The following is a 12,968-nucleotide window of genomic DNA, read 5'->3' as shown; positions in this document are numbered from 1 at the left end:
TTGCATTTGAAAATAATCACAGAATCAATTGTGGCTGGGTCTAATTGAATGGCCGTGGTAAAGATCCTCCACTGACTGACCATGATTCCGAAGGTGCATTCCACGAGTCTTCGTGCCCGACTAAGCAGAAAATTAAAAATCCTCTTCCGGGCATTAAGTCCTCTTCATGGGTATGGGCACAGCAGGTTTGGCAATATAGGAAAAGCCTCATCCGATACCATCACAAATGGGACTGGATGCATGGTTCCCGGAAGTGGTTGAGGGGCTGGGAGCGAAACACATTCTCGAAGAATTTGCAGTCCAATCTGTGAAGTCCGCAGCACCTTAGAGTCCCCAGTGCTGCCGTTGGCGCCAACATCAATGCAACTAATTTATAGTGTGCATCTGCCACCGCCATCAACACCACAGAAAAATACCTATTGTAATTAAAGAAGCGTGATCCTGAGTGTGGTGGCTGCTGCACATGTAAGTGTTTACCATCAACTGCGCCTATGCAGTTGGGGAAGTTGGCAACAGCTTGAAAGCCTGCTGCGACCTGACGCCATGTCTCTTCGGTAGGTGGAGGCATCACTTTGGGCTGCAGTTTCTGCCAGACAGCATTGCATGTGCACCTCACAATTTGGGAAATGGTTGAGTGGCCAACCCAAAATTGGAGATGCAGGGATGCAAAGCTTTCTCCTGTGGCCAAATATCGGAAAGATAAAAGAAAAAACTAAATTAGTGTATTTACAGCATACACTTTGGTCAGCTTTGGTGCCAATAGATGCTTATAATCAATTCAAAGGAAGAGACCCCCGGCAATCTGGTGTTCTGCTTTTTACTACACAGTTCAAGGAGTTGCAAGACATTTTCTAAATGCACTGTGGAGTGGCCAAACAGCATTGCAGTAGCAGTCTTCTGCAACTACACAGGGCACAGAACCAAGATTTATAAAAATCTGAGGATGGTTCATCAGCATCACAATTGGCACAGAAGGTGGCCAAAGAAACCACACATAATAAAGGGTAGGCATACATTGCAATTTTGGCTGCATCTTTTGTCATGCATCCAAATATCACTGTGCTGTTTGGCAACTCCATCTCTCATTTGTGATTGGAGGTCACCATGCTATTTAATTCACTTACACAAGGGCCCCACCACTTGCTTGTTTGCCAAAAGATGCGGTGTGGCCCCAGCCTAAAATCAATTATTAACTTACCGCAAGGTGATGAGCAGCCTTTCCTCTGCAGAGATTGCCTTCCTCATAACAGTAACAGTATTTTGAAACGGCAATGCAGGTTTTACAATGGACAACAAGCGATCAAATCTGTCAATTGGTAAGCGACAAAATTAAATAAATTTCTCAGGGTATCTAAAAAAGATTTCCAAAACAAAAATAAAAAATAAGGGGTATATCATTACTATCATATCATTCAGGCCATGTTTAACTTTTGCCTCCTTGAAGAAAGTACGGAGTTCTTGCAAAGAGATTTGGTTATTGAGATGATAATATACATACCTTCATATATCTCTTTACAGCACACAGAAGTGTCCTTTCTCTTCATACTGAATAAGGAGTGGATGGAACCACATTCTTCGCCTCTGTCTGGCTTGATGCAGATGAAAGTTGAAGAAATGAATGACCACATTAATTTATCACATCCATACATTTCATTAATAATAGTTTTACTAACTTCTATCGGGCGACTTCGTCTCACAATAGCGATTATTGTCTGGATGAAGAGTTGCATATATGGTTTGCGTAGTCGAACAGTAGCATTTGTATCCATTTTTCACTCTGGCAATGTGACAAGTGGTAGGCAATTAAGAGTGCCGCATTTGTGTGAGGGGAGGCGGGGCGTTCACTATTTAAACCTGGCCCTCCTCCCCCCACTTGTCGGTTCGAACGATTTCGAATCGGCTTGTGGGTTGGTGCCAGAGAAGGGCATGCGTCACTGGAGGATCGGGGGATCGGCTGCGCCGAGCTCGTCGCTACGGTGATTAGGTAGGCAGGGTGGCTTGCACACCCGTCTCGCTATGTATAACATGTGGGGCTGCCGAGCGTGCCGCCGGTCCCCAGCTGCGCTGGAGACTGCCCGCACTCTCGATCGCTTCCGGCACCCCGAGACAGGCACCCCGATCCGCTCCAGGCCCTGCGCTAAGCACCCCCGCTCCCACATGCAGCGTCCCCCAGGCAGGCACCCCTCACCTGTGGCTCAGCAGCGACGGGTCACGACGTCCGCTCGCATACCCTGAGCATCGGTCACGCCGGCTCCACGACGCAGCGTTATATATCACTCACTCCCGTATCAGAACGTTCCGCCGTAGAGGAAAACGCCGTCCGCTCACACAGGGATCTATTCATTAGCTGCAATCAGTAAGCGGAGGTCCAGCTGCAGGATCAGGGGACGGAAGCCGAAACCTATAGGCGATTAATACGCCGCGGCTTTCCCTGTACAAATAGTCGATAGCGGTGGGCACGGGATGCAATGTTCCACATGGCGGAGCGCAAATCCCTCGCAGCCGATCCTGATGCACGTTCTCCTGGTAATTACAATTAGCGAGGCTGTGAAGGTGGACATGCTTATGTGACTTTCAGTCATGTCTAGGAATCCGCTGCAGAATAAACTCGTCTTCTTTACTGCGCCAAACTCAGGCAAGACGAGATAAGCAGATACTCAGACATGTGCACTGTATAACAAGTTATGATTTCAATGGTTAATTCTAACCTAGAAGGGAATCACTGGCTTGCTGCGCTCCAGCAGGTCCTGGCTTGAGAGAGGGCGGGGGATGGTCGACACCTACAGGCCCATACTGGTACTGCAGTCCAGGTGCAGGGCTCCTCTGCTCAGGCACAGTGGCTAGGTACTAAGGCAGGAGTATAAAAAAAAAAAATATATATATATTTAAATAAAATTTGGAATATGTTCAAGGATCAAATATAAAGAGGGCTTCAAGGAGGGGGGCTGGCCACGTCACTTTGCGCACGCAGCCGGGCCGCCCGTAAGCCCATACGGTCAGTCAGGGGGTTGGTTCGGGCGCAGTCACAATAATCCGGTGGTTAGCTAGGGAGCGGTGGCATGAGTGAAGTGTCGCCCAGCTGGCGTGCGCTCACTCACACGTCTGTTCTTGGTTGTTCAGGTCCACAGGTGGTGGGCTAACTTACGATACTGTGGGGTTCGTGGCTGTCATGGCCGCCAGGTGAGTCAGGGGTGGTGCATGCGGGGGCCAACCCCCTCTTTTCTCCTGCATAGGCTTGGGGGACGGGGGATGGTGGACTATTATGTCCAGGCCTCTGGCGCATCTCTTACAGGGTGGCGCCTACAGTCGTGGCCTTTGGTGGGGGGGAAAAGAAAAAAAAGAAAAAAAAATAATAATGGTATAGATAGGAATGTTGCTTTGCCAGGTCTGTCACGACTACAGACTCATTATAAAGCCCTGCCACGATTGCAGGCATCAGTCTGTCACGACTACAGACCCGCTCTAAAGCCCTGCCACGACTGCAGGCAACAGTCTGTCACGACTACAGACCCGTTATAAAGCCCTGCCACGACTGCAGGCATCAGTCTGTCACGACTACAGACTCGTTATAAAGTCCTGCCACGACTGCAGGCATCAGTCTGTCACGACTACAGACCCGTTATAAAGCCCTGCCACGACTGCAGGCATCAGTCTGTCACGACTACAGACTCGTTATAAAGTCCTGCACGACTGCAGGCATCAGTCTGTCATGACTACAGACCCGCTCTAAAGCCCTGCCACGACTGCAGGCACAAATCCGTTACGACTACAGACTCATTATTAAGACCGGCCACGACTGCAGGCATTAGTCTCATGTCAACAGACTCATGAGGTAATACTACCACGTCTACAGGCGATGGTCCGTTACCGCTACTCTCGATGTAGGGTCCCCTCACGACTACAGGGGCTAGTCGGTCACATCCACAGACTCGGTCGCACTCCCGTTAACTACAGGCACTGGGTGGGCATCTACGGGTAGTTGCGTCACGACTACGCACGTGGGTCAGCCACGGCCTGGGAGGTCAGCCTTCACGGTCACAGGTAGGTCCAGTTAGGCTTCAGTCTCCCAGCGGGTTCCAGTCACATCAACCAGCCCCTAGGTGAGGGGGGGCACTCCCGCACCGGCACACAATGCCAGGGAGCTGTGCGGCTCCTCACGCAGCACACGGTTCAAACCAGCGGGGGCCGGGGCCCACGGTAAAGGAAGGGCTCCCTCTGATCCGGTGCACATTGCCAGGGAGTGGCGCTGCTCCCCACGCGGTACGAGTGTCCAGCCGGCGGTGGGTCGGCCCTAGCTGAGGAGGGGGGCTCCCCCGCACTGGTGCATTCTGCCAGGGAGCAGCGTGAGCTCCCCACGCGGCTGGGGGGTAAGGCTCCTCATCTTCAATAAAGTCTGGCACGGGCCGCCGTGCCGTTAGGTAGGCAGGGATCAGGGGAAGGAGTACTAGGCTCGGTCAGGGGGAGCAGATCATAGGCGGTGGCTGGCTTCCTGCTGCCGGCCGTACATTAGGTTCCAAGGGGGTTATTTAGGCACAGGATGTTAGTTAGTCCGTGCAGGTGATCTGCGTTATACCATGCTCTTCATGCTCATACTCAGAGCTGTGCCCATACGAGAGCTGCTTAAGTGGTTGATAGTGAAAAAAAAAATTAATAAATAAATAAAAAAAAATACATTTTTGAGTCTCTCATGCATGGCTTCTCCGTTTTAGGTTTACACATATGACTCCGCCATCTGAGTCTCTCACGCATGGCTTCTCCGTGTTAGTTTTACACATACGGATCTGCCATTAGAGTCTCTCACGCATGGCTTCTCCGTTTTAGGTTTACACTTATGACTCCGCCATTAGAGTCTCTCACGCATGGCTTCTCCGTTTTAGGTTACACATATGACTCCGCCATTAGAGTCTCTCACGCATGGCTTCCCCGTTTTAGGTTACACATATGACTCCGCCATTAGAGTCTCTCACGCATGGCTTCTCCGTTTTAGGTTACACATATGACTCAGCCATTAGAGTCTCTCACGCATGGCTTCCCCGTTTTAGGTTACGCATATGACTCCGCCATTAGAGTCTCTCACGCATGGCTTCTCCATGTGAGTTTTACACATACGACTCCGCCATTAGTCTCTCACGCCTGGCTTCTCCGTTTTAGGTTGGCACATATGACTCCGCCATTAGAGTCTCTCACGCATGGCTTCTCCGTTTAGGTTCACACATATGACTCCGCCATCTGAGTCTCACGCATGGCTTCTCCGTTTTAGGTTTACACATATGACTCCGCCATTAGAGTCTCTCACGCATGGCTTCTCCGTTTTAGGTTACACATATGACTCCGCCATTAGAGTCTCTCACGCATGGCTTCTCAATGTGAGTTTTACACATACGAGTCCGCCATTAGTCTCTCACGCCTGGCTTCTCCGTTTTAGGTTACACATATGACTCCACCATTAGTCTCTCACGCCTGGCTTCTCCGTTTTAGGTTGGCACATGTGACTCCGTCATTAGAATCTCTCACGCATGGCTTCTCCGTTTTAGGTTTACACATATGACTCCGCCATTAGAGTCTCTCATGCATGGCTTCTCCGTTTTAGGTTACACAAATGACTCCGCCATCTGAGTCTCTCACGCATGGCTTCTCCGTTTTAGTTTTACACATATGACTCCGCCATTAGAGTCCCTCACGCAGAGCTTCTCCGTTTTAGTTTTACACATATGACTCCGCCATTAGAGTCCCTCACGCAGAGCTTCTCCATTTTAGTTTTACACATATGACTCCGCCATTAGTCTCTCACGCATGGCTCCGCCATTAGTCTCTCACGCATGGCTTCTCCGCTTTAGGTTTACACATAGGACTCCGCCATTAGAGTCTCTCACGCATGGAGATTAAAAAAAAAAAAAAGGGGGCCTATCACTCACCTATTGGGCTTTGTCAGGGTTTTTGCCACTCTCAATTAAACTTGTCCTATAGCATTGTTAACTATACATGGCAGGTATTCAGCACCATTGGTACAGGCTACATCCGGACCTACCGTCACTCTTCTCCGCCCACCCGATCAAAGCGGCGTTGAAGGGTTTGCGCAAGATGTCTGTTGTGAAACGACATGGGCGTCAGCCGTTTACCGGTAGCTTGTTCAGGCCGTGACAGGCAAACTGCAGGGGCAAACCGTTCGGGCCACAGGTTAGCGCTCTGGTAGAAACAGCCTTGTACCTGGCCTTCCATGGATTCCTCAGGTCAGGCGAGCTCATGGGCACCAATACGCTGGCTGGGTGCCTGCGGAAAGGTCAGCTCATCCGGCGCGGGTCCATCTATGTCCTCACCTTGGCCTCGTCCAAGACGTCACGGCCGGGGCAACCAGTGGCGGTCAGATACTTTCCCACGGACAGCAGATGGTGTTCCGGTGCAGGCCTTGGAGGCTTGGCTGCGTAGTATTTAGTCCAAGCGGCATGTTCTCCCGTACTCGAACTAGGCAATGCCCGGCTAACCACCGCGGCCTTTCTTACGTACATTCAGGTTAGTTGACAGGTTCAGGGGTCGGTCCTCGCTGGATCACAGGACATTCCTTCCGCATGGGCGCGGCAGCAACGGCGTCCATGCATTAGGTGCCAGTACATGTCATCAAACGGTTGGGTCGTCGCAGTTCCGCGTGTTCCATGCGTAATATCCCGGATCCTTATACGAAATATCATTGGCTTTCGAGTTTTGGTCTGTAGTTTCTGTTATCAAGTTTTCTAACTTCTATGCATGGTTCTTTTGGCCCCTTTAGGCTACCCTTCGATAAGCAGTACCGGCATAACTCTGCTGCTTCTAGGTTGGGGGGGTGGAGTATAGGCTTAGGTAGGGTACCCTCTCAGCATGAGCCGATCCGAGCACAAGTGGTAGGCAATTAAGAGTGCCGCATTTGTGTGAGGGGAGGCGGGGCGTTTACTATTTAAACCTGGCCCTCCTCCCCCCACTTGTCGGTTCGAACGATTTCAACCCACCCAGGAGCCCTCCCTTCTTTCAGGTCTCATCATTGGGGTAGCCCCCTTTAGGCTACCCTTCGATAAGCAGTACCGGCATAACTCTGCTGCTTCTAGGTTGGGGGGGGGGGTGGAGGATAGGCTTAGGTAGGGTACCCTCTCAGCATGAGCCGATCCGAGCACAATGTGCTTTTTAATGGTACTCAAAAGGGAGTATGGAGAAGAAGAAGGGTGGGACAAGATTATGTCACAGGAAATGATGTAAAAGAGGGTGTTTCTTGTATATAGACCTATGGTGGGGGGGGGGGAGAACAAAATAATCTGTATGCAAATCCACACCAATTGATGCGGATTGAGAGCATGGATTTGCCTGCGAACACCTGCGGACTTCAGTGCGGATTTTGGGCACATGAATCCTGAATGTGTACATGTACCCTAAATGGGGTTGTGAAAGAATGTTTGTTTTTGGCAAATATGGCCCCCCACATTCTGCAGGTCCTGCAAAGGGAAGATGACTTAACTGCACCGGCTCCCCACTCCTTCTTCTCCTGACCTGCGATGCTCCTCTGGGCTCTAGCAATGTCAACAACCGGTTTAGAATCTATGGCATATCACAGCCGCAGCCTGTGATTGGCTGCATTGATGTCAAACCGAATGTTTACATCAATGGAGCCCAGAGGAGCATCGCAGGTCAGGAGAAGAATAAAAAAAAAATAATTAACTCACCTCATCCACTTGTTTGCGCAGCCCGGCTTGTCTTATTTCTTCTTCTTTGAGGACCTGGGAGAAAAGGACCTTGGGTGACGTCACTGCGCTCATCACATGATCCATCATCATGGTGATGGATCATGTGATGGACCATGTGATGAGCGTGGAGCCATCACATGGCCCATCACCATTGTGATGGACAATGTGATGAGCACAGTGATGCCACCAAAGGTCCTTTTCCTCCCAGGTCCTCAAAGAAGAAGAATGAAGACGAGCCGGGCTTCGGAAACAAGTGCATGAGGTGAGTTTAATTTTTATTTTATTTTTAACCCCTCCATCCCTAATTTACTTTGCATTCTGTATTAAGAATGCTATTATTTTCCCTTATAACCATGTTATAAGGGAAAATAATAAAATTTACACAACACCGATCCCAAACCCGAACTTCTATGAAGAAGTCCTGGTTCGGGTCTGGGTACCAAACATGCCGATTTTTCTCACATTAAAACGCTTTGCACTCGCGGGGAAAAATCGCGCATTTTCCCACAATGCACCCACACGTAACCTGCAACTCTGTGTGAAAGAGGCATAAGGCCATCTGCACATGTTGCAGAAAACATGTGTGGATTCCTGTGCAGAAAAACCGCAGCGTGCCTCCTTAACCGTGCCTCCTTAAAATGAGACTTCCACAGCAGCCCACCCCCTTAACTTTGACCTTCACAGCAGCCTGCCCCTTTAACAGTGAGTTCCACAGTACCCCACCCCCTTGACAGTGACCTCCACAGGGGCCCGCCCTCTTAACAATGACCTCTACAACACCTGCCCCTTAACACTGACCATAGGTTACAGTCCCCTTAACTGTGACCTCCACCATTCCTGGCCCCCTCAACAGAGACCTCCACAGTGACTGCCCCTTTAACAGTGACTGCCACTGTACCCCGCTCCCTTAACAGTGACATCACAGTACCCCGCTGTCCCTTTAATAGTGGCCTCCACAGTACCCTCCTCTCTTAACAGTGACCACAGCGGCCTGCCCCCTTAACAGTAACTTCCACAGGGCCCTACCCTTTAACAGTGACCTCCACAGCGTCCGTCCCTTTATTAGTGACCTACACAGTACCCAGTCTCCTTAACAGTGATTTGCACAATAACTCGCCCCCTTAACAGGGACCTCCACAGCAGCTGCCCCTTTAATAGTGACTTTAACAGTCCCCTGCCCCCTTAACAGTAACCTCCATAGTGCCCGCCCCTTAACCAGTGACCTCCACAGCGTCCGGCCCTTTTTTTTGTGACCTCCACAGTACCCCGTCTCGTTAACAGTGATTTCCACAATAACCCGCCCCCTTAACAGTGACTTCTACAGCACCCCGCCCCTTAACACTGACCTCCATAGTGGACCATCCCCTTAACTATAACCTCCACTGTTCCCTGCCCCCTTAAAGTTAATGGGTCTGCAAAAAATGCGGATGCAACATGGATGGTATCTGTATTCTGCGGATCTGCGATTTACAGACTGCAAAACTGACACTGACTTGTGCATGGGGCCTAAAGAGACAAGGTCTCCAGATCATTTTCCATGGTATTGATGCATTTTAAATATATGACTCACAACAGAATAATGATGTTTTTATCTAATGTTAGCCAGGGGTGCTGGGGCTATTCCCATAATGCAGACTGATTCAAAGAACGTCAAAGGCGGGTCTCTCCTTGCAATGTCCCTCCAGCTGGATGCACAGCACACGGCCCTACCTAGAAATAAAGCATTGGCCAAGGAATTAGGACCATAAGAGTGGCTGCACACGGTGCAGATTTATGTGCAGAAAATCTGCATGAAATCCACAACAAAACTGTAAAAAAAAACCTCTCCACTATTTATCAAGTTATTGTGTTTTATGCCGTTTTTGGTGTGGATTTGATGCAGATCTCAACTTTCCATTAAAAATTGTGAAATCCACAACAATAATTCATATGCTGCAGATTTCTAAATCTCCACAGCAGGTCAATTTCCACACCTAATAATTGTCTGTATTCCGCTTTGGTTTTTCCGCACAGAAATCAGCGCGGACAAAACACGTGTAATGCGCACTGTATGCAGGCACTTGTTTTGCTGATAAGAGAAAGACTTCAGATTCGGATACTCTTTAAAGAGAGACTCTTAACTGAACTACAGCTACACTTCAAAGGAAAGTTTATAATAGGATAAAATATAAGTGTTATATATATATATATATATATATATATATATACACACTGCCTGTCCAAAAAAAAAGTCGCCACCAAATATATATATATATATACAGTATATACACTGCCTGTCCAAAAAAAAGTCACCACCAAAAAAAAAAAAAGGTCACACACTCTAATATTTAGCTTTGATTACGGCACACATTCGCTGTGGCATTGTTTCGATAAGCTTCTGCAATGTCACAAGATTTATTTCCATCCAGTGTTGCATTCATTTTTCACCAAGATCTTGCATTGATGATGGTAGAGTCTGACTGCTGCACAAAGCCTTCTCCAGCACATCCCAAAGATTCTCAATGGGGTTAAGGTCGAGACCCTGTGGTGGCCAATCCATGTGTGAAAATGATGTCTCATGCTCACTGAACCACTCTTTCACAATTTGAGCCCGATGAATCCTGGCATTGTAATCTTGGAATATGCCCATGCCATCAGGGAAGAAAAAATCCATTGATGGAATGTCCTGGTCATTCAGTATGTCCAGGTAGTCATCTGACCTCATTCTTGGAGCACATACTGTTGCTGAACCTAGACCTGACCAACTGCAGCAACCCCAGATCATAGCACTGCCCCCACAGGCTTGTACAGTAGGCACTAGGCATGATGGGTGCATCACTTCATCTGCCTCTCTTCTTACCCTGATGCGCCCATCACTCTAGAACAGGGTAAATCTGGACTCATCAGACCACATGACCTTCTTCCATTGCTCCAGAGTCCAATCTTTATGCTCCCTAGCAAATTAAAACCTTTTTTTTCTGGTTTGCCTCACTGATTAGTGGTTTTCTTACGGCTACACAGCTGTTCAGTCCCAATCCCTTGAGTTCCCTTCACATTGTGCATGTGGAAATGCTCTTACTTTCACTATTAAACATAGCCCTGAGTTCTACTGTTGTTTTTCTTCGATTTGATTTCACCAAACGTTTAAGTGATCGCCGATCATTCAGGATTTTTTCCCCGCCACATTTCTTCCTCGAATACGATGGGTCCCCACTATCCTTCCAGTTTTTAATAATGCGTTGGAGAGTTCTTAACCAAATTTTAGTAGTTTCTGCAATCTCCTTAGATGTTTTCTCTGCTTGATGCATGCCAATGATTTGACCCTTCTCAAACAGACTAACATCTTTTCCACGACCACGAGATGTGTCTTTCGACATGGTTGTTTAAGAAATGAGAAGCAACTCATTGCACCAGTTGGGGTTAAATAACTTATTGCCAGCTGAAAGATAATCGCCCATGGAGTAATTATCCAATAGGAGGCTCATAAGTACTTGCTTAGTTAAATCCAGGTGGCGACTTTTTTTTTGGACAGGCAGTGTGTATATATATATATATATATATATATATATATATATATATATAGTGTGATATAATGTCCTTCTTTTGCACTTATCTATATACAAAGGAAAAAGAACATAATACACAATTACATCAACTGGAGTTCTGACTACATTCAGAATGAAGGAACGTACATCACCGATGGAGTTATCATCTGACAGAGACATCAGCTGGGAAGCCCTTTCAGCGAAAGCAGTCAGATTCTCAATCGGGAAAACACTGATTAGGTCCCTACATATAGCATCTCCCCATAAGATCTTCTGACTTGATTAGGTTACAGCTTTAGGGCTCATGCACACGACTGTATTAATTTTGCGGTCCGCAAAACACACGCATGAAGTCTGTGTGCATTCCGTATTTTGCGGAACAGAACAGCTGGCCCCTAATAGAACAGTACTATCCTTGTCCGTAATGCGGACAAGAATAGGACATGTTTTATTTTTTTGAGGAAGGGAAATACGGAAACGGAATGCACACGGACGGCTGTCCGTTCTGGTTTTTTTTTGCGGACCCATTGAAATGAATGGTTCCGTTACAAAAAAAAAAAAAAACGGACATGGAAAGAAAATACATTCGTGTGCCCTTATACTGTTTAAACAAAAAGCTTCATTCACTAGTGTAATGTATCCAGGACATGTGCAGTATAAAGGGCCGTGCGCGTTGTTCATCTGCCATCACCCCAGACCTTGGAGTGGCCAATTCCCAGCTCTGCAGGGAGTCAAAATTCCCAAAACAGCCTTTAAAATATATTCACACGAAGTATAACTCTCTTCCACAAACTATTCCAAAACTAATCTTCAGTTCATTCACAGGCCACAATGGCTCTAACCGAAACAATATGGATAGATACAAAACTGAATCTTCACACTTTAGCACCCTAATGCATAATGCACACAGCAGTGTCCATATTTCAGTCCACAAACAAGGGATCCCCAAAATGTAGTTACCTTCAGTGTGCATTCTGTATTTTTCTCACTCCCATGAATAGAAAGGGCCATTATCATCCGCAGTAGCGACAAGAATAGAACATGTTCTATAATTTGCAGAATGGCCACTTGGTTCCCCCCCCCCCCCCCCAAAAAAAAAAAAAAAAAAACTATGAATGTGTGCATGACTCCATAAAAACGATTTGTTCAGTGTGCTAGCCAAAAAAAAAAAAAAAAACTCAAGAGACCAGATGCATGAAAAAAAACTGTCTAAAGGGCTCATTCAGATGGCGGTATGTTCTGTTTCGCATTTTTGTTGAACGGGGGCAGAACCATTAATTTCATTGGGGCCGCAAAAGATGCGGACAGCACACCGAGTGCTGTCCGCATCCGTTGTTCCATTCCGCCCGCCCCGCAAAAAATATAGAGCATGACCTATTCTTGTCCGCAATTGCAGACAAGAATAGGCATTTTCTATGTGAATGACAGCCATGTGCGGTGCGCAAATTGCGGAACGCACACGGGCAGATATCCAAATTTTGCGGATCCGCAAAAAACACAGCCGTCTGAACGAGCCCTTACTGGGATTTCACAGGACTTTCGATCCAGGTATGCTCAAGTATGACCACTGCCAGTATCGCTGTCCACACCTATGTTTGGTGGATGCACCGGAAAAACTCCTGCTGCATATTCTGAATGTAGGGCCCAGGCTTTTGGCATATTTTGGGGTGATACATATTGGTGTACCTTTTTTTCAACTATATTGCAAAGTGTATTCTGCTGCATTTTCCTATATGGA

Source organism: Bufo bufo, chromosome 3, assembly GCF_905171765.1.
Source record: "Bufo bufo chromosome 3, aBufBuf1.1, whole genome shotgun sequence".
Lineage (NCBI taxonomy): Eukaryota > Metazoa > Chordata > Amphibia > Anura > Bufonidae > Bufo > Bufo bufo.
Note: the sequence above shows the minus strand (reverse complement) of the source record.